The sequence below is a fragment of the Pezoporus occidentalis genome, unplaced genomic scaffold, assembly GCF_034315485.1.
Source record: "Pezoporus occidentalis ecotype Australia unplaced genomic scaffold, CSIRO_AGI_Poc_V1 ctg156, whole genome shotgun sequence".
In the NCBI taxonomy this organism is placed as follows: Eukaryota; Metazoa; Chordata; class Aves; order Psittaciformes; family Psittacidae; genus Pezoporus; species Pezoporus occidentalis.
In genome coordinates, this window is record NW_026913383.1 from 1,319,956 (window position 1) to 1,346,358 (window position 26,403).

The 26,403-nt window shown below is 36.4% G+C and overlaps 1 long non-coding RNA gene across 2 annotated transcripts in view; it reads right to left on the reverse strand.

Annotated features, from left to right (window-relative positions):
- Positions 1-26,403, reverse strand: part of LOC134160075 (uncharacterized) — a 121,750-nt gene that overhangs the window by 13,926 nt on the left and 81,421 nt on the right. Inside the window, exon 1 of one of the 2 annotated variants that reach the window (XR_009963424.1) lies at positions 11,742-11,991. The exons of the other annotated variant lie outside the window; for it this stretch is intronic. This is a non-coding gene — a long non-coding RNA (uncharacterized LOC134160075). Of the gene's footprint in view, positions 1-11,741; positions 11,992-26,403 lie in introns of those variants that run through there. 2 annotated transcript variants of the gene reach the window in all.

Below are 26,403 nucleotides of genomic sequence, written 5' to 3' on the forward strand. Positions count from 1 at the left end.
TTATAAACTGATAAAAATAAAAGTATCCTTCTACTTCTGCATGTGTATTCCTCTACTTACAACAGCTTGTTTAGAAATACTGATTCTATAAATGCGAAGTTAACTCTCTCATCAATGTAATATGCTTTGTGTTTATGAAAAATGCTTCTTCTCACTGCAGTATTACCAGCTATGAAAATTTTGAAACAGTGAGAAAATGTAGCTAGAAAGCAGAAACTCTTTTTGGACTTAGAAAAAAATATAAAGAGAAAAAAAAGAAGTTAAACTCATGCTGTGTTTGTTTCCATCTCTGATAGCTTGTAATGCATTTTAACCACAGGAATCTTCTCATTATATATTAATTATGGTCTACAGATAACATCATTATCATTATGTAATGAAAAATGCGAGTAAATTACTTTTAACATCATGTGCAGTAGAAATTCAACAAAAGCCATGCAATTTTTATATCAGCATTTCTCATTATCAGATTTGCTTCTACCTGCTGTGGACATTATTTGGCATTTCTTTTTCCTTCATGACAAATAAATAGAAATTTACAGAAAGGTCTCTCAAAATAGTTATTCATCTCTTCTATGTGTATTAAAGAATACCATGTCAGCTCTCCACACATGATCTCTTACTGCCTCTGCTGTCCTTTCTCCTGTAAGAGCCTTGGAATTTCTATTTGTGCTCAATTGCTCTACTTGAGTGGATAAAACAGCTTGGCAGGCAGGGCTCAGTTAAGCATTTCTAGAGCATTTGCTAAATAAAACTCCTTCTCTTCAGGAAGTCTGCAAAAAGACCACTGAGTGCAATTCTTCCAGCTAATAAATTCTAAGTGCGTATTGATACACCTATGTACGATTTCTGAAAAACCCTTGCTTAGAAATTTATCTTGATTTCATAGCTTTAAGAATCACTTAAGTTTTCCTGATTGAAAAGGGCACAATGCATTTAACAGGAGACTGAAAACTCAACTTTGTTGAGATGAACATCTCCCAGCAGATGCAGGAATAAAATGGGTTCCAGAACAAATATTGGTCAAATATCATGTTTAAGTGATATATTTGTGAAATATACTGTAATGGGTTACTACAACAAAAGAGAATAGGTGGATCTGGAAGCACAAAAGCACGATGCAGGGATGCGTTTCTAAACACAAGGCTCATTCAGAGAAGAGGCATGGAGGCACTTCTGTTGATCTGTACATTCCAGGAGTGTCCACTGGTCCCTAATCAATTCTAGAAACTGGTCCATAAGCAAAATAAAACTTTTCACAAATGTCTGTGGCGACACACAAGATAAGAAGAATACGGGAAAGATTTGCATTGGATGGGACTAGATGATTCAGAGCATCCTGCACTCCTGTGTTCTTCTAACCTAGAAAAAGCAAAGGTGTTTGCTGCAGCAAACAATCAGTATTTCCATGATTCATGGTGTACTACCTTACATATAATCTGAGGACATAAACTGATCATGACACTTTAGCTTAGATTATATGCTTTTATAAGAAGCTGATCTCATGGATTACATACTTTGCTTTCTTTAACCTGGCTAAAAGAAGATCCTTTTAATTTGTATCCTGACATATTCATTTATGCATGTGCATGGGCATACTATACAATGTACAGAGTATTCATTAGAGAAACAAACATTCCTCAACAATCACAAGAGGAAAATCAAGGGTCTGCTTGACCTAAAAAGTAAAATTTCTAATAAACAGTATTTAACCAACAAATCCCAGGTAAAGAATGTTTATTATTATACTTCTAAATAAATATTATTATTTAGTATGAATATTATACTTCTAAAAAACTCCTTTCTCATACACCTGTCAAGTTACCTCTCTCTCCTACAACTGCATCACTGCAAAAGGTTAAAGAAGATATTAACTAATAAAACAATTAATTTCCTAAAAAAACCAATTAATTTCCTAAAAATAAATTAAAGTGTTACTGCATTAACACAAACATGGGGACAGACTGTGCAAAAACTGTGTTCCTTTGCCATAAGCCATGAGTGATGTGAAAGACTCCTACATGGCAGAAAAATTTGCTAAGCTGTTTTCTGGCCTTGTTGGAATCTAGGGGGGATTTGCCATTAACTGGTTTTAGGCCAGCATGCCCTTTAAAATATTTTAAAGATCATGTGTCATGCAGAAAGCTCACACTGACATGACACAGCATTATCCAGCATATCTCACCTCTTCACTGCCTCCATAGTCAAGCACTCCAAGACAGAAAGTACTTGGTAAAGCGTGGTGGTGAAAAATGTAGAAGATCTGACTCAAAGCACAGAAAACAAACTGACCATGGGAAGTATTCCTCATCGTCATTACTTTTCAGAATAAAATTAAGGATGACTCTACTCTGCTCTCATGAGACGACACTTGGAGTATTGTGTACAGTTCTCATGTCCTCAACATAAAAAGGACATGGAACTGTTGGAACAAGTCCATAGGAGGGCCACAAGGATGATCAGGGGACTGGAACACCTCCCATATGAAGATAGGCTGAGAAAGTTGGGGCCGTTCAGCCTGGAGAAGAGAAGGCTGCGTGGAGACCTCGTAGCAGCCTTCCAGTATCTGAAGGGGGCATACAAGGATGCTGGGGATAGACTATTCATTAGGGACTATAGTGACAGGACAAGGGGGAACGGGTTATAAACAGGGGAAGTTTAGATTGGATATAAGGAAGAAATTCTTTCCTGTGTGGGTGGTGAGGCACTGGAATGGTTTGCCCAGGGAGGTTGTGAATGCTCCAGCCCTGGCAGTGTTCAAGACCAGGTTGGACGAGGCCTTGGGTGATATGATTTAGCGTAAGGTGTCCCTGCCCATGGCAGGGGGGTTGGAACTAGATCATCTAAGGGTCCTTTCCAAACCTAACTATTCTATGATTCTATGATTCTATGAAACATTTGCCTGGCTCTACTGCAGATAGTTTGATAAAATATAGTTTTAGGAGAACCTAATCACATGACTAGAGTCATTATAACATAAATTGATTCAGGAGAGATTTAATTAATTTAATGCATCTGGCTGCAATTATTATTCTGCATTTATTATGTAGGACTTTTGTTAGCTTAATGGCTTTATACATTTATCAGATAGTCACTGAAGAAAATTTCAGTTACTCATAACGAATCTGAATAAATCAGCAATGACTTTTTTTTTAAAACAGTTTTATTATAATGATTTGTTATTTTGGTTCTACCAGTCATGACAAATTTCTGCAGCTTCATTGAGAAAAAGCTTTATCCAATATCCACAGATTCAGTTGATTGAATTGCACTGTAAATATTTTTTAGAATATATTTATAATACAATTCCCCCAGTGTAATTCACAATTGCTTCCTTTTTATTTGTTTTTAAATAAATAATTTTAACATTTAGAATAACCACTCATGACTTTGACAAACATTTTTATTTTGCTTTTCTCAGTGCTCTAAAGGATCCCTGCATTTCTTTCCTAGTCCTCTGACCACATGGTGAAACCCTGCAAATTTCATCATTGACCGTCTTTGACATTTTATAATTTGGTTTGGTTTCCAATCAAAACAAAAATACATAAAATTACTCTGTAAAAGGAAATTATGCATTTTAAAACCTTGCCTTAAAAAAGGGAGAAATTTATAGAAAAATATTAATTTACAATTGGTGTTATTTATTGCAGTAGTAGCATTCACACTAAAAAAAATTGAAGTAGACAATTTTGATCTGTTCAATTGAACTTAGGTGAACTTAGTCCAACTGCATTTTATGGGAATGTCATTTGGTAAACTTATTTCCTTCTATTCATCAAACATGTCCTAAACAGTACAGTTTGCATGAGTTTGTTAAAAAGTGTTTTCTACTATTTGCAGGACTGTCTGACATCCTCCCGGGTGTCTTTGTGACTTGCTTATGGAAACCAAATAAGAGCTAGAGAGTCCTCAAGTTTTAAAGCTATGAGGGGAGGCACGGACAAGTGCCCTCTGTTTGGCTGGTTTGCAATCACTGCCTACCAAAACTAAACCTGTCTTTCTGTGGATTAACCTTGCCAGCTCATCACCAGCTTGGATTTACTGCTATAGCACAGAGAGATAAACTGAAGTTTTCAGAGCTCATAGAGCTCCAGTGCACTTTGCATCAAGTACATACTCTGTTTTGACTCAAATTTCTGTTAAACTTACTATCAAAAAATAGCTTAAAATGGGTTTTTGTAAAATGGTAAGTAAGGGTTCTGAGTTAATTCTTCCTCTTAAACATGGTTTGGGGGTTTAAGTTTACTTGGAGAATTAAAGGGTTCCTTTAGAATGATTTCTGTTCAGACACAATTTAAAGCATTAATAACTTTTAGACACCAGGTTTAAGAATACTTCTGATGTAAAAATGGATTTATTTACAAGCAGATGAACACCACAGCAATATCGTCCTTTGCAGGTTACAATTGTTATAGACAAGATTAATTAATTAGAAATATTAAAGTTAGGATTAACTCTTGGACATGATTCAGAAATCATTGGCAAGCTTGTGGCTCTGGCACAAAAATAATTTTGATTTTTAAAGTTAGCTTTGTACCAACAGTAAGTATTTTCAACAAAAAAATGCTTGGAGGAGAAAGGAATAATATTTCAAAACTTATACTAAAGTAGTTCTTCTGGATCATTCCAGCTGGGAGTTTAATTTTTGTTCATGCATTTACATTTTCTTTATGTAAGGGTAAATTGTTTTCATGCAGCCATTGTTTTCATTGTGTAGCCCTCCAGCCTACTAACATGTTTTTTTTAAACTCTTAGTTTCATGGTTAAATATTGGGGGTGGGGGAGAGAAGAGAAGACATAACTCTGCTCTAATGTGAACAAGGCATAGAACTACTGCATATTGCTTCTAAAATGCTGTAATGCAGAAAGTCAGTTAGAAATAACTAAATTCAGATCAAGATTTCATTTTAGATAGGTTTTTCCCCCCAAAAAAAAAACAACAAAAAAACACATTTCAGGGAGGTTCTCCATAAACCAGACAACAGTCACTGTGCATATTGTCATATCTTCAGCATTAACTTTTCCATGCACACAATATGAGCTACATCAAGAAGACAATTCTTCCAGAAGAATGTGAACACTGATGATATCAAGGTTTATCTTGTAATGAAACTGTCTGGCGAAATCAGAGCATTGTAATTATGACAAAGGAAAAGGAAGAAAATAGGAATATTCAGAAAGAAACAAGGGAAGAGTGGAAAAATTTTCCTTTTGCGATGATAAACTGGCTGGCAATTTTACTAAGAGAAATAAATGCAAGAACCAGTAAAGCAATTTAGTCAAGTTGCTATCAGAGAAAGTGTAGCTACTGACTTCAGAAAAAATGGAGCCCTTAATCTTTAGAACATTTTGGTTTGTCTGGTGTTGCTGTAGCTACATCACACAAAAGCTCTCTGGTTGCTGCTTCATTCTGGAGTTTTATTCCTAGCACATTCTTAAACATTTCCCCTATTTTAACTTTAGCCTGTGTACACTAACATAGCACTAATTTCTTTCTACAGTTTTATTATTGCACAATATTTCAGTTAAAAAGATTTGGCTTGTATCCTCTGGCAAGGAGAATTTCTGATTTTATGAAATATTATCCATCAACTTAGATAAATTTGTTAATTTTGAAAAGTTCTCTTTGGAAAAGCATTAAAATAGAAGCATTTATAGTCTATCCTAAATATTTTTTCAGCATGTTAATGTACGGCTTACTATTTTTGAGAAGTCTTATAGAAATTATTATTAACTGTGGTTTTTATTTTTTATATTTATTGGTACTCAGATCACAAAGTCAGTAAAAATCCCAGGAAACCACTCAGTCATTCATTTTTGTAAATACATATGCATGAATTATAATTGTATACTAACTCATAAAGCCAGAAATTGCCAACAATAAAAAATTATATTCACTGTCAAAAGAAAAGGAAGAATTCAATTATTCTAAAGAGACCTCATTTGCATACCCCTCCCCTCTGGGGATTTTTAGGCATGGCATTTAAATGTGACTGTATCTACAAGCATTTGTGTCTCAACACAGAGACTTTTTTAAGATGCTGGACTGGAAAGGTACTTAAAACTGCCTGAGTTACTCAGTTATGGTATTTCCTAGGGAAAAGAAAAAAAAGACTCTGCTGACTACCCCTCCCTGCTTTATCCCTAAGGGACAAGGGGCAGAAATTGAGATGACAGCCAGCTGGAGCACTTCAGCCCCTTTACCAGTGCCCATGAGAGGAGAAGATCAAGTTTGCATTCTCGTTGGTTTGGTATTCCTTAGCTAATATGAATTACAATTTACTGCCAACTTCAATAAAAACATGTGCAAGCCTTGTATTTCTACACATAATAAAACATGACTAGGACTCATATTTCTACATATTTCTTGCATCTTATTTTTGGACCTTATTTTTACATGTAAACAATTAACATAGTCAATGACACCTGAAATACTCAAAAGGTTTTGAACCTAGAAGTACTACTGAAGCAGCATCTCACATAAAATGATCACAAACTGTCCATCCTCAAGAGTAATCCTGGAAAGCAGAATGTTACTCCTGCATACATCCAGATTTTTGATTAAGCACCTAAATCTACGTAAAGGAATGAAAAAACAGGTGTAATATCTTTACACAAATACAACATGAACTTCCACGTAGAATAATGAACAAAGACTGCACTTTCGTGTGCAGACCACATTATATCTAGACGTGTACTGACTAATCAGTTTTGGTCTGATAGGTGCTTACTGTTATCCTTCAAATTCAACAATAAGGTTAGAGGGCTAGTAGGATTGAGAAATGACTGCTGTCATCTATCTTAGGTGCAGAATCCATTTTTAAATGAAAAAGAGTTACCACGTGAATCATCACTTTAAAGGAAGCACTTTACTCTCAGGTTTTCTTACACTGATCTTCCAGTCATCAGCCACCCTATAAACAGTATGTTTTGCATTCACAAATGTAACATCTGACAGATCTCAACATATCTTGCCAACATGCAGCCTGAGGAAAATTTTAAATTTTAAATAAATCATCACATATCAATTATCTCCAGGGAGGCAGCAGGAAAAAAGCCAAACAGAGGTTTGTTACTTTTTCCTGCTAACATTTCCAAACTCCTGATGGCTTCTGGATAATTAGCCAAAGTAGTTCTAAGAATGTTAGCTTTTGAGTTGATTTAAAATGTTCCTTGCTAACAATATTCTGAAACTACAACAGAATAGTTCTTTGTAAATAGAATCACAATGCTTATCAAGTTGGATCTTTTGTGGCTTTCTTAAGAAAATCCTGAAATCCTACATGTAAAAAAAAGGGGATGGTAAAGCTCTTGTGATACACAAATATCTGTAGAAAAAGCCAAAAATACCATAAAAAATAAGCATAATTGAAACATGATTGATACATCCCCCAAGCGCACAAAGTACAAACAACTATGTGGAAGTAACTACTATTCACTACCTCTTAAGAAGCTCACCTCCAGATTGCCTAAAACACTTTTAAAATGCATGGATATTAGCTTCTCAGCATCCTTTTTACCAATTTATCTTCAATTTGTTTTCATGGTGTTCTACAGCCTTCATTAAATTACTAGATCTCCATATTACTTGTTGTGGAGGTTTGGTGCACAAATATAAATAAATTATAATAGATAATTGTCTATAATTTTGTAACTTACAGATAAATAAGAACAGCATATAATATAGCTATTTTTAGTATCATACAGGTAAATGTGGCATAAATTTGAAATGAAGAGTAAACATATTTATTTTTTCTGGTGTCTTACTCCATCATTTATTAGGCTGATGCTACTCATTATGTTTTATACTCCACCTTTTTTCTCTGTACTGTCCCTTACAATAGTAAATGAATAAAATTTATATTTAAATTAATTATTTCAGAGTGAAACATTAATATTCAAATCAAATATATTGCTTTTGTGGGCTTCAGGGGAGGAAAAAAAACCTTTTATGCTGAGCACAATGAAGAAGTGATAGGCATTTCTGTTATCTCATTCATTTGTCATTCTGGACAGTTTAGACAAGCTGTTACCTACAATAATAGAGAGCATTTTACCTTTTTAAAGATTAATTTAAAGTATACTTTATACTAAACTGCAGCAAACCAATTATTTATACATTTATTGATTCTGACAAAATAGATATTTGCATTTTTCCTAAAGGAATAACTAATATTCATACTGCTGTAGCCAGGAGTCTGACATAAGGTATGACAAGCAACATATTCTGGCTCTGTGGGAGGATGATCAACTAGGTCAAAATGTGCACTTTTCTAATAAGCTTGTAAAATGTTTTGAAAATTTATAAAGTTGGCAGGAAACAGGAAAAATCTTATGACTTTTTAAATTTATCATCTTATGAGCTTCATTTCATTCAACTTCTATCACCATCTCTTCTCTGCAAAACTCCTGTTCTGAATTTAAACCCACTACCCCTTTGTTTTTTCAGAGATGTCTTTCAATTTCCTTCATTGATAGTATCAGAGTATGGAATCAAGCACAGGTACTACATCAGTCCTAAACATCATTTTGCAAGATCTGATCAGCCACATCTAAACTTCCATATTTGCCTAGTAGACAGTAACATCACCGAAAAAATGTAACATTTAACAATCATCAACTTTCTTACCACCTTTGACTTTTCAATGGAGTCTATACTTCACAAAATAACAACAAAACCCAAATTATCAGCAAATATTTATCCATTATGCTTTTTTCTATCTTCAGCAATTTTCTATGCTGCCCTTTTAAAACAGATATAAATATAGAATATTTATTTAAGGAATGCATGTGTTAATCCAAACCAATCATTAAAAGAGGAAACAAACACTCATGACTGGAGAAGGTTAAGTACGAAACCATGATTGTTTCAGATATGCATAAAAAATATTTTAATCTCAATTATTCTAGCATCATTAAAGTCTGAGCACTATCACTAACTTCCTATTTGTTAGCTAGCACCTAATTCACTTGGTCACAAAGGAGTGAAAAATCAAATTTATATTGATGGCAACATAAGCATCAGAAAAGAATGAACTGGCTTGTAAAACACTGGCTGTATCCGACTCCTTCCCATACAAGTCTCTTCTACCTGTCTCTCTTTTCTGCTAGATCCTGTCCAACCTGGACCTCATACCAAAGCTGTTTATTTCATCTTCCAGTCTCACACTGCCTCCTGACTTGCTGGAGAATTCACAGGAGCTTTGTTTCAGGACTCAGGTTTTGAAGAAAGAGAGAGACATGTGGACACCGTTCCACTCACCAGTGTGCATTAAGCAGCAATCTGAGCCATCAGATATTCTCTTTGTGAGAAGAAGGCTGTATAAATGTTTAATAATTAGCTCTTTTGGCTCACAGCAGAGTCATTCCCTTGTGAATTTAAAAGCTTAAGCTGTGAACTCTATTCTTTTTCAAACTAGGATTAAATCACAGGTGGATAATAAATTTCCTTTAAGTTAAGTTGAAAAGTTATGAAATATTTTCAGATAACTGTTAAGGAAGACGTTTGGCAGATTATGCTACAAGGAATTCATTAAGTATCTGAAATTTTTTGATAGTCAATCTCTCAAATACCCTGGTAATTCACTTAAGTCTGGACGTTTGTTTATATAAAAATGTAATCTGCTTCTTCTTGGAAGACATTTTTCTTTATAAACTGGGATAAAATGAATGTTATATTTCATTTTTGCTAGCTTTTCAATATGATTGATGCAGACCTTTAATGCGTTAATTTTACAACATGAATTCATATTCAAATAGATGATCTTGTAAGAGTGATGAACAGCTCCAAATATGCAACAGTGAAGATCTGAACTATCCCTTTCTCCCCCTCTTTTCTCTCCCCTCCCTTGAAAAAAGACTCCATGGAAATTATTAGCACTTTTGATTTCTGAATACCTTATCTAAGGAGGTAGCTACAAGGTAACTGGAACCAGAACTAGAGTCAGAACTGGAAAAAGCAGTCTGAGAAAAATTAAAAAACTAGATTAAAAATAGTTATGCATGTATGACAATTTTTTCTTCCTACTAAAGAAATTAATATTGACTTACCTTGTGTATTCAAGATAGTATAAAATCTAGTAAACATGTTTTACCTACTTTGTTGAACAGGTTATACTGTATTATAGAGGTCTCATACCCAGATCATGAGACACAGGAAGTGGTGCAAGTCCTTACTAAACAGTAGTTAGGCAGAAACATCTTACATCTGAGACACTTAAACCTCCATAAGTATAACATGGGTTAAAACGGTGCTGACCATATCCCCCCACATCACTCCCAACCCCAATCTGTGTCCTTTCAAGAGCTCCTACAACCTACCAATCCATCACGGACCACATGCTGTCACAGGGAGTCACAGAGCTAACAACAGCAATATTGAAACAGCAGTTTGGAGGAGCTTGCCAACATTTACCAGCTAATAATTTACCAGCTAATAACTGTGGCACAATTAGTACGTGTGCACTGTTATCCACATCCTGCCTTCTCATTTTATCAGCAGATACGACAGCTACACGGCATGTCTCCAGAGAGTCGGTGCGGAGCCCTGTTGACATCCATGCAGCAAGATGTGTATTCACAGCACTTAAGCTGGATTCCTGGTGTGCCTGTGATATGCAGTTGAAGAACCATATTCTCATTGGGCATATGTCCAACTACAGTCAGTTGAGCTGGGCTTTAATATAACAGCTGTGCTTCAGAACCAACATGTTTGATAGCCAGAGAAAACCTGGCAAGTAGGCTGAATGAAATGCATTTGTCCCTAACAAGTACTATATTGAAGCATCCTACTCCTAGACTTATTGTTACCCTTCTAATGCATCTGGTAAAATATCATAGTTGTTCTGTATCGAGCCTCACCTAAAGTTAGGCTACAGGCTTGATGGCTATTGAACACAGGATAGCCACCACAATTTTGTATAAAGAGTATGCAAACACCTTTTCCAGGAATCCAAAAAAAAATGCTCTGCCAGGGCTATTAGAGAAGAAACCTGTGTCAAGAGCTAACTCTATTCAGAGTCCAAGATAGATAAATCATGAGATTTATTGTGCTCCCTTCCTTTCTTGCACCACTTCTGTGCCACATATTGAATGATCCAACTGAAGAGCTCAACAGAGCATCTTGCCAAAAGCAGACAACAGATCCCATAGAAAGATTCACAAGCAAGACCTCCAAAATCTGTAGCTAAGCATATCACTTAAGAGTGTGATGGGGATAATATAACTGAATCAAGTATGGTAGGACTAATGGCGTGATTGCAAATCAGGACTATAACATAACTAAAAATCCACTTCTGATTTTTTTTTTTTTGCCTTGAACTTACTGCTCAAGTTATTTAAAGCTGAAAAGTAATGTCCAATAGGATAAATTAATATGAATTTCTCTTTCAGCCAAAACCTTCAAAGCAACAGCTCTTTCTTTTTTTTTAAATTTTTATTCCTGTTACGTCGAATTGTTGTCTTCCTTCCCCTCTCCACCCCATATTCCCACACAAAGTTACCCATTTGTAAATATTTCAGTGTAACTTCTTCCTCACCACTTTCATTCTTTGAAAATTCACTTTTGGCAAAAAGGGTGGAATAACCATCCAACCAAAATACAGCATATTAAAAAGGTCAAAGAACTATAGCAAGATATCATAAATCACAAAATAGAATGGGCATTAAGATTCTGACACCTCTTTGTCAGGACCAAAATTGTAACTAGAGTGAGAAATTATATGGAATTAGCTTCTTACTGATATGCTCTGAAGACTGTAATTTCATGGTGCCTGGATGTCATTTTCAGAACCTTCTGCCTCTTTGCAGTCTTGTAGGCACCCATTCAGCTATCATCTGGGGCACTTGAGATAAGTAAGGGAAAAGAAGAGATACATAAATGTTTTACTCGGAGCAAGAAGTCATGCTAGTTTTCAAAATTACCGTAATTTTTTAGTATTGTTTCTGCTGACGTCAGAAATCTTCAGCAGATGCCTGATCTCCTCCTGTTGGATGTGCAGTACTGAGTCTCACTTGAGAGAATATTATGCTCACTGAGAGAATATTATGCTTTAGGAAAAAAGTAGATCTTAATGTTTATTTGTCTCACATTGCTTCCTTTCTCTTTAGCCCAACAGAGCAAATAGGACACAGCAGAGTCAATCCAACTCATCAAATCCAAAAGCATGATGTGAAGGACTCCTAAATCCCTTAAGTGACAGTATAAGAGCTGAAGTATTAAATGACCAGCAGTAAGTCTCACTTTTTGTTAAGGTGATGCCACTTTTGAGGATCATTCAATTTAATTAAAGCACACAATGAGGATTACTCTGCTGTCATCTTGTTGATTTAGGTGATCTCTGTTTATAGAGTTTATAAACAAACCTCTGTTTTCCAGTTTGATGGCTTCATTTTTTCCCTATACTGTTTTATGACTGTCTTTCCTTTCATGCTTCTTGTGCTAGAGGTAAGGGACTGACATCAACATGACTAACATGAATTGTATTGAGTCTTAAAATTCACAGAACCTGAAAGACTTACAAATGCGAAGAAAGCTGGAGTAGGAGAGAGGAACAGAAAGGATAAGAAGCAGAATATATCAGTTTAAGCATACCACCCTGATCACACAGATGTGCTGCTGCTGCATGGGAGCTGGATCACATAGAAATCTCAAGGAGCACAGGTAGAAGAGGTCATGTACCTCTTCACTAGTAGACATAATCTACATTATTGTAACAACAATAAGGCTACTGTAATGGAATAGGGAACACACTTTGACAGTGCAAAAAGCAGAGGGGGAAGAAAGTAAGCAAACCAGACAAGGGAGGGAGTAAACAACATTAGAGGTGTTTGGATGCAGCAGTAGTGAGTTTCACTGTGCTGGAATCTCACAATGGATGTGAGATACAGTGCTATCACTTCACTGAGGAGCAAAAGCTTTGGATATTCAGTTACATTAGAAAGTACAGAAAGAGAGTATAGAAACCGTTTCAGTTACATTAGAAAATATTGATAGAGAGTATTGAAACAATTTCGGTTTAGGGTGAGTGCTGAATGAGGTGGGCAAGAAAATTCCTGTGTTGTATGATTCATTTTGTTGCAAAATATCAGTGAAAAGAAAATATGCTAATGCTGAATGGAATATTTAAGCTCATAAAGGAAATAAATGAAGATAAGTCAAAACTGACTAGTTCTGAGCACAGCCAGATATAGTATTCCTTTGTGCATGTTAAATGCTCAGTTACCTCAAGGTTTTCTTGAGAGACATGCTTTTATTTTTTAGCTATGGCAATTCTTAAGCACCAAATCTAAAAGATTAACCCTCTTATGGATAAATTATAGCAGACAGTTTTAAAGGCACTGTATGGTTGTACCTTGTTCAGTAGCTTGAAGTACCATGCTGTAAAGTGATGCAGCCCCGGGATTTGTGCAGGTGATGCAGAAGCGTATTTCCAGTCTGGCTTTGCCTCAGGACACTCGAAGTTACAGCCTACCAAGGTGTGCAAGTCAGATCACAGCCCGCATCTAGCCAAAAAAACCTCAACCACCACATGAACCCAGCATTACTGAGCAAAGATTTCCTTTGCTTTTCAAAGAAGAAATGTGGCCATCTAATTCAATAGTTGTTGAAAACTACTTACTTAAATAATTAATTTGAGATCATTTGCTTCACACACTGCAAGTAAAAGAGATGTGTTACAGGAAAAATGGCAAAATAGAAGGGTATTTTCCCAATTATTATTTTTTTTTTTTCTTATATCTATCTGGGACTATTCTCCAGCAGTACAGTTTATAGGAGGCTACATTATACTACGTGAGTTCCACCTAGTTATTACACTCAAACAGTCTGTAAGTCACTTGTTTCATTTCAGATTAAAATCATTTTGTTCTAAAGGAGATTTTAGGAGTAAGCCCAGCACTGAATGTAATACAGTTTAATACATCTATATGTTATTTATTAAGACCCCATAAAAGTGGTAAACCACAACCCTAAAAAAGGTAAAGCAAAGCTTGTGTTTGCAATCCAGTGTCCCAAAGGTATGATTATCTCCTGATAAACATATCTCCCTCTCTTGCCTTATTGCTAATTAAATTAATTAATTAAGGAAGATTTTCCCCAAGAAGACTTGATTTAATATGCTGCATGTAATTAGCAGCTCTTGGAAATGGAGATGAGATGATTTCTCCCTTCTTTGTGGCACAGACAGCGCCCTCCAATTTTGCAGAGGCAATGAGTTCTCAAGCTTTTTATTTTGTACTGCAGCAGTACAGAAACTGCCAACTTGTGAGGCACCGGCTCTGCCACCACAAAGTACACCTTTATGCCTTTGTCTACAGTGATGCCTGCTCATCAGTAATAGGAAGTGGGTATATATTTTTGAAAAAGGCAGAACTTGATTTTAAAAAGAAACAAATGCCAAGACAGAAAAGAAATCGCATCATTTTTGCTTGAAAGCTTGTGGTGTCTATGATAAAGATACTTCCTCCATCTCCTCCTTTGCCAAACTTGTCAGATAAAGACCTATATAAGAGTAGCAAATTAGACCATTTATGATTAACTGCTATCTATTTCAAAATGAAAAATAATATTTACTTCACTGAGTAAAGAAATTAAGCATTCACAATTATAAAAAGGCCATGTTGATCAAACACTTCATTTAACACTGAGGAGTACATTTTGTTATCAAAAGTATCCAGCGCTTATTATTCACAAACAACTACTTTAAGCTGATTTTTATCATTGAACCTGCAATTCATATTGTATTATTTATATAAGTCATGCTATATTGCTTCTGTTCTTTGATTGGGTGACTTAAACATTTTAAAAACCCAAATTAAAGGCGAGCTAACTCTTTGTGTGAGTCACATGAAAATAATATTTGCTTAAGTCTGCAGCATGCCCTTATTTAATTTGACCACAAGAGCAAACTTCATTGGAAAAATGATTTTCAAATAGAGAAACATTTTAAATCAGTAAACAAAATGAAATGTTATGAATTATTAACTTTTTGTATTTTGTCTACTAAAAATGTTACAGGTGGATATTGAATAGACAAGAAAATCAGAGAGTACATTAAAAATTCTTAGCAACTCTAAAAATGCACACAAAGGTCTTCTATTAGAAGTTATTCCAAAGGGATATTTTTCCATTTTTTTTCCCAACCACATAGGTTAATAAGTCAAATGTGATATAATGAAATAGGATAAAATGAAAAGACAGCCTGCTAAAACTGTGGAAGAAAAGTGGAAGCATGACACATCTACTATACCATAGAATCATAGAATAGTTAGGGTTGGAAAGGACCTTAAGATCATCTAGTTCCAACCCCCCTGCCATGGGCAGGGACACCTCACACTAAACCATGTCACCCAAGGCTCTGTTCAACTTGGCCTTGAACATAAAGGGATGGAGCCTTCACAACTTCCCTGGACAAACCATACCAGTGCCTCACCACCCTCACAGTAAAGAACTTCTTCCTTATACCCAATCTAAACTTCCCCTGTTTAAGTTTTAACCAGTTACAACTTGTCCTATCACTACAGTCCCTAATGAAGCGTCCCTCCCCAGAATCCCTATAGGCCCCCTTCAGATACTGGAAGGCTGCTATGAGGTCTCCACGCAGCCTTCTCTTCTCCAGGCTGAACAGCCCCAACTTTCTCAGCCTCTCTTCATACAGGAGGTGCTCCAGTCCCCTGACCATCCTCGTGGCCCTCCTCTGGACTTGTTCCAACAGTTCCATGTCCTTTTTATGTTGAGGACACCAGAACTGCACACAATACTCCAGGTGAGGTCTCATGAGAGCAGAGTAGAGGGGCAGGATCACCTCCTTCGACCTGCTGGTCACGTTCCTTTTGATGCAGCCCAGGATACGGTTGCCTTTCTGGGCTGCAAGCGCACACTGAAGCCGGCTCATGTTCATTTTCTCATCGACCAACACCCCCAAGTCCTTCTCCGCAAGGCTGCTCTGAATCTTTTCTTCAGTTCTGTAGCCCCATCACAGAAGGCCACCAAATTGGTCAGGCAGGATTTCCCCCTAGTGAAGCCATGCTGGCTGTCACCAAGCACCTTGTTGTTTTTCATGTGCCTTAGCATGCCTTCCAGGAGAATCTGCACCAAGATTTTGCCAGGCACAGAGGTGAGACTGACTGATCTGTAGCTCCCTCAGTCATCCATTTTCCCCTTCTTGAAAATGGGGGTTATATTTCCCTTTTTCCAGTCGTTGGGAACTTCACCTGACTGCCATGATTTTTCAAGTATGATAGACAGTGGCTTAACATCTTCATTCACCAGCTCCTTCAGGACCCACGGATGGATTTCATTAGGTCTCATGGACTTGTGCACATTCATGATGATAGATTCATCTGCTAATATTCTAAATATCTTTCAATTTGTTACTTTGCCATTAGATCTACCATTCCTTTTATAAACTAGTTTATTTTTTAGACACATATACACACCGCACATTTTCTGATATAGTATGTAGGAGAAGGCAATGGCCAAGCAGCTGGTGAGGCATCTTTCAGTTGCTCAGTGTGCTACCATTTCTTTGTCAGCTACCTTTGACCTCTTCCTCTGCCTGCTAACATCTTCCTCGGATTTATTCTAGGACAGTCACCAGCCTAACACGTAGCCAGCAGCTGCCAGTGTTAAAACTTCAGGTGCCAGAAGACTGCTTCTTTGATTCAAACGTGTTACATTTTTCCTCTAAGAGACCAGGATGGGGAAGATTTAGTGATAAAATTCAGACAGATTATCCATGCCTAAAAAAGGGACTTTAAAAGCCTAACATTTTAAAGAACTACCAAGATGAAATGGATATTTGGTGTGTTTTTTTTTTAAATTTCATGCTTTTCCTAGGCTACTGACTGCCCATAGATATAAAATTCTCCACTGTACAGCATAAAAGTAGTGCCAGTTAGAGCTGGAAGAAAGGCAAAATAGAACAATAATAAAGAAAAAAATCCTTTCCTGTGTGTGGAGGAAGCTTTTTCCTTTAATTTTTTTCATGGAAAAAGAAGCTTAGGAGAAGACATACCTTTTCCCCCACAAAGTCTTCAATGATGGGCTGACAACTCCACCTTCAGTATCTACCCCCTTTCATTCAGTGTGCACACCTGAAGAATGGTCTTAAACAAGAGATTCTCCAAACAGGCTATATATAACCATCCAGAGGCCTTTCGCAATGTCCCATTCATTAGAAAAAAAATCTTTCTAGTGAAATCCTTTTTGACATTACCTAGTGTTATTATAGAATGGTTGGTATTGTCAGATCAATATTCCACCTGTTTTATAAATCAGAAAAATTCTGAACTATTCTGAAGCTATCCGGTATCTGAAAGGAAATGAGGAAAACTATCAGCATTCATTCCTGTAGTATTTGTGTTTCTCTGTAAAAATTCATCTTTTTGATTAAATATTTGGGGGAGGTAAATATTTACTATAAATATTATAGTAATTGTTATAAATAAACAATAAATAGTCCTGCACAAGAACTCGAGGGCGGGGGGAGGGGAAAGGAAGAGACACATATATGTTAGAGTATTTGAAATATCATTGTGCTATATATTAAAGTACTTTCTGAAACAAATGTCCTTGAGGGATTTTCCTCCTACTGTACAGATTAGTGCAATACAGATATGGGAAAATAAAACCAACTCCTAAACTTTAAAAATAGAAAACAGGGTAGAAAAAAGTGAGGTGGAGCTGAGAGTGAGAGGGTGGGAAGATTGACAAGCAGCTGTGGCTTGCAGATACTATTGCCTAATTACAGAGAACCCAGAGATCCTCTTTAAGAGGAATACTTTTAAAAATTATTCTTAGCAACTCAGTACCCATTGGGGAATATAATGCTTTACATTTTTCCTGAAAAGGTAACCGAGACACAGTGCTATGCATCTGCTGTGCCTGAAAAGTCATCACTTTGGAATGTCATTTATTAAATAATTAAATTAAATAATCATATCAATAATTAAAAGTATCTTAGGATAGAATGAAAATACTATCCTCACAAAAATTCCTAATATGTCTTCTAAGGAATTCTGGTGCAGATGCCATCACCTCAAACACCCTTTTTGATTCCTGGGACTCAGAAAGAAAGCCCACACTATTTCCAGGTGTCTTTATTCAACCTCTCTTTGGCTGAGCTGAGTGGGTCCTTGCTACCCAGCTTGCCTAACCATTCCCTCAGAGATCCCAGACAGTCTCTTGCACACAGCAGGCAGAGTGGTCTCTTGGCACAGCCTCCAGGGATGCACTATGCTCCCTGGCTGCAACACCCACTGCATCCGCCACAGGCGAGTACTGAAGATTGAGGCAACAGCCTCTAAACGGAATTTAAAAAAAATACAATAAAAAACAACCTCCAAAACCCATCAGCACACACAGTGCTAATCTCTGTCCAGACTGAAGATCAGGGTTTCAAAGCCAGTCAAGAAAGGCGGTTGGCAAATAGCTCAGATGTTTCTCAAGCTCAAAAACACTTACTAGAGATTATGTTTATTTATTTTCTAATGCGTTAAATACAAGAGAGGGGAGCTAGAGGATTCAGTGTTTCAGCAACAGGATTAGGATAATCTCACTTTAGGATCAGCAGTTTGGGTCTCACCAGGGTCAATCTGATCACACATTATCAGTCTCTGCTGACTAACCAGAAATCCACCCAGAAGTTCATGTTCTCAGTGCAGTAATTTGACATAATTTGGCAATATCAATGAAGAGAGCAAGAACTAAATTAGTAAGGATCAAAAATCAAAACCCTGTCAGTCAAGACAAAAATTCCCCTGGTGGCTACTGGAATCTTCCTGCAGTACCCAAAGAGGGAGAGCTGATATTTTCCTCACACTTTCAGTGCCTGACCTCAACTTCTTGCATGAAGATTCCCATTAATCATCCTAATTTTAGTGCTTCACATAAACATGAAATTCAGGAGAAACGTCTGAAACATCAGTACTCCAGGAATCAAAAGAATTAGCAAATAATTAGAATACGTGTGTGTGCATGTATATATGTGCACTTAGGGTGGAATACTGTTCTTCAATTTACATTAAGTTTGATGGTCACCCACCACCAGTAGTAATTCTTGATGTCATATCCCGTGCACTGAGTAGAACTGGGTCCTATAAAAACCCAGTATGTTGACATGTAATTGGCATCACTGATTTTATATTCAAGTGGAGTTTGAAGCAGTGAATTGACATGAGAAGTAATGTTATACGCACTTTCCTACAGCCTACAACCATATTTTTCCCCCAGCTCCCAATTGAAGCTGCTGATCCTGCATCAGGCTCTGTGAAGGCAGATCGCCTAAGTGGAGCCATGCTGAAATCACAGAAATCATCTTCTGAAATGTGTGTGACTGGGTCTCCACAGATCTGAGGCCACAGGGGCATCCATATTAGATCCATTCTAGAATCATTAATAGCTTAATTAGGTGGATTTAAAGTTAGTCATATTAACCTTTTTTCCCCTCTGATATGGTACTTTGTTGATATCTGTATGTCTAAAAGTAAGGGTGCTTGTATGAGTACTGTAAGTGATACAGTGAAAATTACTAGATAGATGATGCTTATCACTCTCTAGAATTACCAAAGAAAGAATAAGGAAAAAACCAGTGTGATTCTCTATAGTCTTTTTCCCTATGGCTATGTTTTTAAGCTAAACAGTTTAAAATGAACTAGTGAATTAGTATCCATGTTTGTGTACAGTTTCTTCTCCAGAAGTATTTTGCTTATAGTTTAGTTGCAAAAAGCAAAAACTAAAGGAAACTAAATGATATTTGAAGAAATCCTTTGGGAGGGGGGTGGGAGGTGGAAGAGAGAAAGGGGGTGGAGAGAGGAGATGGGCAGGAGAGAAGTATCTTTTTCCCAGGTACCAGAGGTACCCAAACCTGGAGTCTGTAGTGAACAGTATTACCAAGGCCAGCAAGAGAAAAGGAATACCCTTTCAGAGAGCAGAAAGGTGAGTTGAAGTGGGGAAACAAGGAGAAAACCAAATCCTGTAGTGTCTCTGGAAATTGCTTATGCATAGCTCTGAGTATGCATATATTTTACCATCCTTAATAACTATTTCTTTGAATTATTTCTTTCTAATCATGTGAACTGCAAACACAGCTGAAGAAACTACTCGCATTATATATATTTTTTCTTAAGTTTAAGAAGTTTCATTATGGTCACAGAGATATTTATAAAAATCCAACTTATCTCTATGAAACACTGATTATTCCTCATGAATAAAATAATGATTCTGGCTCTCCAGCTTTTTCAGAAGAGTAATCTTTAGAGGAACTAATAACTTCATACAGTCGATGTCTTTTGTGTTCTTTAAAAATAATTCAGAAACGAAACAAAGCAAGACTATCCCACCTATCAGGAATTTCTCCCAGCACTACCCTGGTATGCCCAGAGATTGGTAATTCATGTCTCAAAACATAAAATGAACAAAATAGTAAAGCCATAAAATACAAGATAAGATAAATAAAACAAAACATGAGCTTTATCATATTTATATTTTACTAAAACTCTTCCTGTTTTTTTTTTTTGTCACAAGCCAAAACTAAGCATCTCAGGGTAAAGCTGTAGCAAGGCTTTATCTTCTGTTTCAATAGAAAAACAGAAATCCACATTCCCTTTCACAACTATAAAGGCATCTAAAATAAATCTTAAGGCTCTAAGATTTTAAGAAGTGATTTTCCTTTATGTTGTCACCCTAGTAAAATTCCAAAGAACAAAAATAAAGACATTTTAGGATATTAGGGCAATGCTATACTATTTCAATTGTAATCCTGAAGTCTGCTACTTTCAATTATAATCCTGAAATCTACTCAGTGTACAGTATCATTCTCATTTGGTAATTATGAAATTCTCTTGAATAGATAAAAGGAATGCTTAACTAACTATATATTTATGCTTATATGATAATATCCTTTATATTAAAATAAAATTAGTATTTGAACTGTGGGACTACAGCAATCACCAACATAAAGATGAGTGATTGTCATGCTTTCAAGTGAGCAGGTGATTTAAAATATCTTAAAAGGCACCACAGAGCTGGAAATTTGCAAGTTTTGTAAGATGGTAAAAAATGATAAATCTTTCTTGTAACAGCAAGCTTCCTGTCTGCATGATGAAGCATTATTGATTGCTGTCTGGTATGTTGCAGGACACAACGTTCAGTGATAACTCACCAGGGCCATTGTCCAATAAAGTCAATGGCAAGAATCGTGCTGATTTCCAATAGCGCTGGGCAAGTCCACCAAGCATTAGATTTCAGAACTCATGCTTTTAAGAAACAGCCAAATTATCAGCCGGTGTAAATCAACTTGAGTTCACTGAAGTCAAAAAGCTGTGTTGATTTAAAAGGAGTCGATGACATTTACCTTATGTCCTTCAAGGGGTGCTGTGGGGAATGACAGTCAGTAATAACTTTCAGCCTTTTGCTCAGTTCTCCAGATGACAGGAGAGACACCACAAATTCTTCCTTTTGTCCAGCCATTATCGTAGGCATAAGCAAAATTACATCAAGCCTGCTCTCTGAACTTCCCACTCTTCAGCACAGCTATATTCCATGCATTTCATAATGTCAAATTTTGGAGCTACATTACTACAGCAGCCCAAGGAAGAGAAAGCAGGAGCTTCTCCTCCTGCTGTGGAGCACTGCCTTGGCTGAAGGACAAGATCACTTGTGGTCCCACATGTGCTTTTTGTGGGAGCACACCTCAGCAAACATACCACTCCAGACACATTCCCTACCAGTGTGTCAGGTAGGAAATGTTTTTCCAGGGGGCAATGAAGTTTATTTACCAATTCAGTGAACTTAGGAATTTGAAAATCAACAGGACTCCAAACTTTGTGAACTAATGTCTGATCATTTATTGATTCATTTATTAAAGGCAAAAACATATTCATTCAAGCAAGATCACATCAAAAGGATTTACAAAACATCTCCAAATTGCTGTGATATTTTTCATATCAGTTTCACCTATAACTAACTGCCACATAAAATTACCAGTTATCCAGCAAAGCAAATGTCATTTCTGAACACAGTTTTTTGTACCATGGAAAAGAAAACTTGCAATCCATACAAGCAGCAAGTCATACCATTGTGGTCCAAATCAAGAGTGTTTTCTAAAAGCATATACCATAATAAAATCCTTATGTCCTTATGTAAGCGTAACACAGGAAATAATCAAAACCCCCTTATTTTTCTAATTCTAGCTGGCAACTTTGCCTTGTTTTCCATGTACAACTTTTACTTGCCTTTGTAGCTAGCCCCCCATTATTCATACAATTCCATGAGCATTATTCAACCATCTACAAACACAAAGAGTTTGTAAGACTATCAGCTTTGTCTTTCCTGAAATATTTACAAACTGCCTCTTCCTTGGAAGCCCGTATTCTCTGCATTCTTTAATCAATCAGTTGGATGAAAAAATTTGCATGATTTTTTAACAATGTTCAAGTTTTTATAGCAAAGATGTTCATGCTTCATGCTTACAGCATTTAAAATCATCTCAGTGCATGCTGTTTAGTCTTCAGGAAATATCATTTGGACTTAGAGAAATATTTTCTCATTGATCCATTTTTCATTCAAGAATGATAATGACACAGACAAGAAATTTCAAATTAATTTGTTTAATAGTGCTTATATCATCAGTATCAGTGTGTAGGACAAGGCTTTTGCAATTCTGCATGGAGCTATTATTTAAAGATAAAAGCTGTTTAAAGTAATTTAAGTGTAGTGCCAGAAAGGAAAAATAGGCTAAGACTGAATATTAATTTTACATTCCTGGCTTCCTGTTGTCAGCTGGGCACTTTGCTGTCACTTCTTTACCTCAAAGAATACCTGCCTTTATTGAATATCATTCATATTTTTTTCTAAGAAAGAGGGTATGAAAGCAGTCATCTTTTCGCTTTCTGCTTCTTTTCCTCAGGTGCTGGATACAATTGTCATCCTAAATTCAGATGAGCATAAGAAGTCTCTTTATTAGCTACATGATTTGATCCACTGCATACTTTTCTCTTAAAGCAACATGATGATGAAACAATTGTAAGGGACTACTTATACCAAAAAAAAACACCAAAAACAAACAAAAAAAAAAACAAAAAAGCCATTACTTTTTGTGGAAACAACTGTGAGCAGTATTTGCTAGAACTGTTTATTTGACCTTGTTTATTTTTCCTGTGTTCATTTGCACACACATATGTATGCATATACAGAGAGAGAAAGCAAGCATGTGTCCATTGATACCAACTTTACTATTTGCTTTCTTTTTGGTGTTTCTGCATTTTTCCTCAGTCTAATACCTCTGGCGCCTCTGACATGTTAGATGTTAAACAGAAAAGTTATCGATTTAATAGCTTTCCTATCATAAACAAAATACACAAGAGAGAGAGTATGCCAAAAAAACAAGTGACATTTCTCTCTTTTTTTTAATCTCAGAATTAACAAGGCACCGTTCACTAGCATGAGATTGTTTAAAATGTAGTCCAGGCAGACAACTATTATCATTTGAGAGCTGTTTGATTCCCATCACAGCCACAGTAAATGAGTTTAAAATCTCTATCCAAAACTACAGGTCAGACCAATAGGTGTCTGCATCACAGCTAAAGTTTTCCTGATGGTTTCATTAGCAATCAAAATAAATTCCTTTCCTACCCCAGCAGCAGTTGTCCAGATGACTGTTGGGGTATGATTTGTGAATGGGTAGTAAATAAATACACAATAGATTTCTGAAAAGTAATAATAAAAAATTCTGCCTGTTCCTTACACTGTACCTATTATAAAGATAAACAAAGCTCTTTGGTGTCAAGAGCTGTCAATCTATCTCCTCTAAAAGTACAACTGCAGTCTCAGAGCCACACTACACTGAGCCAGATGCTTGGAAAGCATACTTCACAGAACACACGTGTGTGTCTAAGACACATCTGCTTTCACCAAAATTCATTAGAGGCAGCATTTCACCAGACATGAATCACATGCTGCCTACTTCCTGCTATGTTTTTTCTGCAGAAGATAGCGTCTATCCACATGGAGCACAGCTGAGCTTGTTGAAGACATTAACATAATTACAGGGCCCAAAACCACAGGGGCAGCCCTCATCATGAGAGATGTTCTGTGCCCAGCATTGTCCTCAGCTCTTACAAGGCTCCTCCTAAAGTTTAGAGGAGTGTGTGACACAAAACCACCACAGGGGAGCAACAGGTTCAGGTGTAAACATCACAGTCTGAAACCTCATTTTGATCTTAAGTTGCCTTCTAATCTGGTAGGTACACTGTAATAAAGCTCCAAATTGCAGTGCCAACTCTGATACATGTAATATTTTGCATATTGCAGAAATACCCTGTGAATCTGCCAAATAATAGGAGGCTTAGTAGGAAAACTGTTTATGAAACCACTGAAATGGATGTCTGTCCTGTTACAAAGTGCTCAGCCATGTTCCTTCTTTTCAAATATTGCTGAGAGAAATATCAAATTCCACAATGCAAAATTAGCAGGTTTGTATCATGCACAGCAGGATAACAAAGTTAAAATGAAACCAATGAATTTTCATTTTGAATGCATATTTATTTTGCTGTCTTTTCTCTCATTGTTTTTCATCTGTGTTGTATCATGTTTTCACCAAAACAAAGATGTCTTTTATATGACTGAAAAATCATCAGCAAAAGCGCAGGTGGGATATATCCAAACAAAATTATGCACAGGTATAATTTTCTTTATCTTTCTATGTAACTACTTCTTGAAACTTTTTATCTAACTATGAAGAAGATTGTGTTTTCTCAATCTGCTATGCCTGCTTTTGTTTGCTGCCATTAAAGTTATTAGGTATCCATGTGTCATTTTACTCTGTGAAACACTACTGAAAAAAGCTAACTGTTCCATGTTCATGTTTATCAGACCAGACGGTATGTGTTGCAGTAGATTAGTATTGAATGTAAAAATAGTAGCACCACCTATTGGCAAAATGAACAAATTGATCCATCAGATTTCATACTAGCATTCATGCTGTTACTGGAAGCTTAGTTTGCAAGCTATTATTTTCACTTTTAGTTATTCAAAATGACTGTATTTCTTTATGTGGCCTTTTAATTTCTTTTAGCGTACACCTAAAATAGAATGGAAAAGTAGCTGGCTTTAGGCTGGGAGAGCAACCCGTGTGACCCACAAATTCTTAATGCCAGGGTTAACTTTGTTTTGAACACATCTAAAAGGTCTGAAAACTTTTTGAGTTACGGATTTTTCATATTGACTAATACCCTGATCCAGGAAAGTCGGGTATCAAAGTCCCCCAAAAGAATCTTGACAAATCCCTTTGATTTAGTTGGACTGTAAGTGGGGGGCAAAAATTAGTGTGGAGGGGGAATATTCTAGCATTGGGGTAAGAAGACAGGATTTTCAGATATTTGTGCATATCAACACCTATATATATAAAATGGGACCTACAAACTGCCCTTGGCTTTTAGCTATCATGATTTTGTTTTATATGAATAGACAAACTGCTGCAGGCAAGAAAAGGAATGGGAAATTAAAAAATCTTTAGTTTAGTTGAACACAAAAGGCTAGGAGTTGGGTGTGCAGCTTCAATTTTTATCCAGATGGCACTTAAACAAACTGTTGGTCTGTAAATTCTTTCACTGTATCTCTGTGGTTTTTTGATTACTTGAGTTGAGTTGCTCAAAACAATCCTAACAATTTTAATTTCATAAGACAACTTATTTCTGAATATTTCTTTTTTATTCCGTAGAATTGATTCTTCTGGTATCTCTATGATATTTCTTTTTGCAAAGTGATATTCTTTCACTTCTTAAACATCAATAATATTTATCAAGAATACTGGTTTCATCCGTTGATACTGCTATTTTCTTAAACTTTCTCTTTCCCTGCTGCTCCTATTCATTGCTCCATCACTTCTTGTGAGAGAAAATGACACTAATCATGGTGGGTCAGATTCCCACAGCAAAAAATCTCTGTCTACATGCTGAGTCTGAATATTGACCTTCAGTTCTGTATTCCTGCTCATTTCACTGTTTTCTCATACAGTGCCCAATTTATAAAAAAAGAAAAAAAAAAAACCACACACACAAAAAAAGAAAAGCTGTTTTTTTTTCCTAAAAGCACAGCTTCCCTGTGCTCAGGTGTCTATTCATATTAATTTTGTTTCAAAGGAACCTGGTGCTTTTGAAGTGTGCTAAGAGTCCTTGCATCTGCAACCCATCACCAATGGAATGTGTTTGGTACAAAAAGTCATTCCAAACCCCATACTACCCACCAACACAGCTCTGGAGTGAAGACCTCTGCCTGGAACGGGAACACTTATTCTCCATGTTTGCTATCTTCTGAATCTCAGGATTGATGCTTTAATGGACTCATTTGATGCCAAGTAGTTGCACCTGCCATCAACCCACATATCTCCAGTTTTAGCCTGC